General features: G+C 36.2%; 1 pseudogene; it reads left to right on the top strand.

The window, feature by feature from the left end:
• Nucleotides 1–3,984: 3,984 nt before the first annotated feature.
• Nucleotides 3,985–4,873, top strand: LOC136143115 (glyceraldehyde-3-phosphate dehydrogenase pseudogene; annotated as a pseudogene).
• Nucleotides 4,874–5,280: the final 407 nt, after the last annotated feature.

Genomic DNA, 5,280 nt, shown 5'->3' with positions numbered 1-5,280 from the left:
GCATCTTCTCAAAAACATAATTTTCCTTCACAAGTAATTACTATCTCATAGAGCAGAAGAAAACACAGATTATAGTTTGGTTTTGCTGCCAATTTCCCTCTATATTAACAGTATTTTGAAATTCTTTTTTTATTGAGTTTTAGAAATTTTCTGTATATTCTGGATAGTAACCCCTTATTTGTTATATGGTTTGCAGATAATTTCTCCCATTCCGTATGCTGCCTTTTCACTCTTGTTTCCTTTGCTGTGCAGAAGCTTTTTCATTTGGTATAGTCCCATTTATCTACTTTGCTTTTGTTACCTATGCTTTTGGTTTCATACACACAAAACATCATTGCCCAATCCAATGTCATGTAGTTTTTCCCCTATGTTTTCTTCTAGGAGTTTTATAGTTTATCTTATCTTTAGATCTTTAATTCATTTTTAGTTAATTTTTGTACATAGTGTAAGATAAGGGTCCAACTTCATTCTTTTGCATGTAGATATCCAGTTTTTCCAATACCATTTTTTGAAGAGACTATCTTTCCTCAGTTTATAGTCCTTGTTGAAGATCAGTTAACAATACATGTGAGAGTTTTTTTCTGGGCTGTCTATTCAGTTTCAATAGTGAACATATGTCTTTATTTGATATCATACTGTTTTGATTGTTATAGCTTTAGAGTATGTTTTGAAATCAGAAAGTGTGAGGCCTCCAGCTTTGTCTTCTTTCTCAAATTGTTTTGCCTATTCGGGGTCCTTTGAGATTCTCTATGAATTTTAGGATTTTCTTATATTTCTTAAAAAAAATGCCACTGGGATTTTAATAGGGATTGTGTTGACTCTGTAGAGTGCTTTGGGTAGTTTAGACATTTTAATAGAAATAAATCTTTCAGTCCATGAACATGTTTTATCTTTCCATTTATTTGTGTGTTTATTAATTTCTTTTAGCAATGATTTTTAGTTTCCAGTCTACAAGTTTTTTACCTCTTAAATTTATTCCTAATTATTTTATTATTTTTGATACTATTGTAAATGGGATTAATTTTTTTCAGATTGTTCATTGTTAATCTATAGAAATGCAACTAATTTTTGAATGTTGACTTTCTATCTTACAACTTTACTGAATTTTGTTATTATTTCTACCAGGGTTTTATGGAATTTTTTGGGTTTCTACATTTAAGATTGTGTCACCTTTGCACACAAATAATTGTACTTCTTTCTTTCCAATTTGGATGACTTTTATTTCCTTTACTTACCTAATTGCTGTCAGTAGCACTTCCAGTACTATGTTGATTAAAAGTGGCAAGAGTGGACATCCTTGCCTTGTTTCTGATTTTAGAAAAGTTTTCAGTCTTTCACCAATGAGTATAATATCAACTGTAGGTTTTTCATATATGACCATTATTATATTGAAGCAATTTCCTTCTATAACTCATTTGTTGAGTATTTTTAATCATAAAAATATGTTGAATTTTATCAAATATATTTTCACCATCTATTGAGATGACCATGTAATTTTTATCCATTTTTCTATTAATGTGGTGTATCACATTGAGTGATTTCCATATGTCTGAAAAGTTTGAAAAGGATTGGTATTAATTCCTCTTTAAATTTTTGAAAGAATTCACCAGCGAAGCCATCTGGTTCTGAGATTTTCTTTCTTGTAAGAGTTTTTATTACCTGGATAATTTATTTTAATTAGTTCATACACATGAAAAGCAAAAAATTGTAATAGGCATAAATACTTCTGATATATTTTACGTATATGTATTTATCTTAACTCTCTGACAGCCAAGCTAAAATGGTACATCACTATTTTAAAAAATTAGGACTTTCCTGGTGATGCAGTGGTTAAGTATCACCTTGCCAATGCACAGGACATGGGTTCGATCCCTGGTCCAGGAAGATCCCACATTCTGTGGAGCAACAAAGCCAACGTGCCACAACTACTGAGCATGCGCTCTAGAGCCCATGAGCCACAACGACTGACCCCACACGTCACAACTACTGAAGGCTGTGTACCTAGAATCTGTGCTCCACAACAAGAGAAGCCACTGCAATGAAAAACCTGTGCACTGCAACAGAGCAGTGCCCACTTGCCGTAACTAGAGAAAGCCCGTGCAGCAACGAAGACCCAGTGCAGCCAAAAATAAAAATAAAATAAAGTAAATAAAAAATCAATATGAATACTAAATCAACCACTGGAACAAGGTTTTAAGGAGCAAGATTTTCTCTATTAAATATAATAGAGAAAAAATTCAAATATTACTCATCTAAGATGAAGATAGTTCATAAACATGAAAAACAAGGTGGACCTAAAAGAATAAAATCATTATTTTCTGTGTACTTTATAGGTAACTGTCCCTTTGTCACACATGAATAAAACTCACAGGAGTACATTTCCCTCAACTTGCAATATAGACACCAAAGGATGGCTATGGCCTCTATTTTGCGGGATATAAGAAAACGACCTAGTCCCAAGGTGGCCAGAGAAGGCAGCAGATGATATAAAGATATATTCATATTATAGGCATATATCATTTTATTATGCTTCATTTTATTGGGTTTTGAAGATATTGCATTTTTTACAATTGAAGGTTTACAGTCATCCTGTGTTGTACAAGTCTATTGGCATCATTTTTCCAACAGCATTTGTTCATGTCATGTCTATATGTCACATTTTAGCAATTCTTGCCATATTTCAAACGTTTGCATTATTAATATATTTGTTATGATGATCTGTGATCAGTGATTCTTTGATGTTACTATTATAAAAAGATTACTACTCGGTGAAGTCTCAGAGATGATTAACATTTTTTAGCAATAAAGTATTTTTAAATTAAGGTATGTACATTATTTCTTTAGACATAATGCTATGGCACACTTAACAGACTACAGTATAGTGTAAACATAACTTTTATATGCACTGGGAAACAAAAAAATTCATGACTTGCTATATTGTGATATTCACTTTATTGCAGTGGTCTGGAACCAAGCCCACAATATCTGTGAAGTATGTCTATACTACATTTCCAGGGTTTCTCTATCTTCTCATGTTGTTGGTCACTGTGGTTTGTTTGACAGTCTATTGCAGACAATGTCTTGTGTTGAGCAATAGGAATTAATTGCTCACCACATTCAATAAATATTGAATGTCCTCTACCCTCAAGAAACTCACAGTGTTCTAGAGGAGGCAGCCATGCATATGAATTTTCCTTTGGAAGTGTCAAGGAAGGACCAACTAATTTCAGCTATGGGGAAAAGGGAAGGTGGTATTTGAACCTCTACTCATTCTTTTTATCATTTCAGCTCAATCATTCCTAGAGTACAATCCAACATTTATCTACATTTTATACAATAGCAGTTAATATTTCCTGAAGGCTTAATACATGTCCTTTTACATATTAATTATACAAGTAACCCAAATATTGGCAGAGGTCACTCTGGCTTTTGACATTTAGATAAATTAGTTTAAGTATCTATTATTCATTCTTTCGAGCCCAACACTTGCCCCAAGATTCCTGTGCTTCTAGGGATTTTTATTTTTTTACTTCTGAATTTAAGCCTCTGCTTTTACTGACATCTGAATCTTATTCTCTAATAACTATTTACAAAAGGCATTTTTGTGCGTAGCATACTTTACTAAAGGTTTGAGCAGGTAGAAGAATTTTACATGGCAAGAACACCAATAAATTAAAATTAGTTACTTATGTTCTTAATAGCCTTTGGCCACCCTAACACTGAACAGTTTGAGCCACCTACTCCTCCATAGCTCAGAATTCCATAATTTCAATTGATTCTCTCTCTCTCTTCTTTCTCCTCATGACCCACAAAATCTATTCACTTCTCAAGCAGAGTTTTAATTATTTTTTATCATCTTTTTCTAAAACATAGTTTCAGGACCTTATCTTCATATCTAAATAAATAGTTTAGTCTCTCTGCTCCTCCCCATTCAACAGACAGCCACATTTTCTTGTGCAATGCTAGCAATGTCCCCAAGACACAATGGTGAAGGTCACAGTAAATGGATTTGGCTGTATTGGGCACCTGGTCACAAGGGTTGCTTTTAACTATGGCAAAGTGAGTATTACCATTGATGACTGCTTCACTGACTACAACTGCAAGGTTTACACATTCTGGTGTGATTCCACTAATGGCAAGTTCAATGGCACAGTCCAGTCTGAGAAGGGGAAGCTTGTCATCAGTGGAAAGCCCACCTCCATTTTCCAGGAGCAATATCCTGCCAATATCAAATGGGGTGCTGCTGGTGCTGAGTATGTTCTGGTGCCCTCACTGCCTTGGAGAAGACTGGGCCTCACATGAAGTGTAGAGCCAAAAGGCTCATCATCTCTGTCACTTCTGCTGATAGCCCCATGTTTGTGATGGGCATGAACCATAAGAAGTACAACTCCCTCAAGATGGTCGTCAATGCCTCCTGCACTACCACCTGCTTGGCACCCCTGGCCAATGTCACTGTGGATGGACTCATGACCACAGTTCATACCATCATTGCCATCCAGAAGACCACTGATGGGCTCACTGGGAAACTGTACTCTGATGGATGAGGAACTGCCCAGAACATCATCTCTGCTTCTACTGGCACTGCCAAAGGCTTTGGGGAAAGGACATCCCTGAGATGAATTGGAAATTCGCCGTCATGGCCTTCCATGCCTCCATCCCCGATGTGTTTGACATAGATCTGATGTGAGGCCTGGAGAAAGCTGCTAAATATGATATTATCAAGAAGAGGTAAAGCAGGCATTGGAAGGCACCCTAACGACCACACTGGGCTACACTGAGAACCAAGTTTTCTATTGTGATTTTAGCAGTGACACCCCACTCTTCCTCCCTGGATGCTGGGGCTGGTATTGCCCTTAGCAAACACTTTGTCTAGCTGCAGCAAAAGGGTGGGAGGCCTTATGGTCCACATAGCGTCTGAGGAGTGAGAGTGCCTGGATCTCCAGCTCCAGCAAGAGCACGAGAGAGACCCTCAGCTGCTGGGGAGTCCTTGCTCCAACTTGATCCCCCAACATACTGAGAATATCAAAATCTTTCATCCCAGAACCCCTAAAAAGGGGGAGGGGCTTAGTGAACCTTACCTTTCATGTACCATCAATAGAAAATACACTGTACCCAGCCTAAATAAGCAGTTAACTTTTTCTAAATAAAGACAGTTCCTTTCATAAGAGAAATTCTGTTACCAACTATTGAAGTGATATATTTTCACTCTGCTACATACATTTTGTCTTGTTTACTTTTCATGATAACCCAGTGAATGATGCATTTTATCTCCATTTTATA

The sequence above is a fragment of the Phocoena phocoena genome, chromosome X (assembly GCF_963924675.1).
Source record: "Phocoena phocoena chromosome X, mPhoPho1.1, whole genome shotgun sequence".
Classification (NCBI taxonomy): domain Eukaryota; kingdom Metazoa; phylum Chordata; class Mammalia; order Artiodactyla; family Phocoenidae; genus Phocoena; species Phocoena phocoena.
This window is presented reverse-complemented; position numbering and strand designations above follow the sequence as displayed.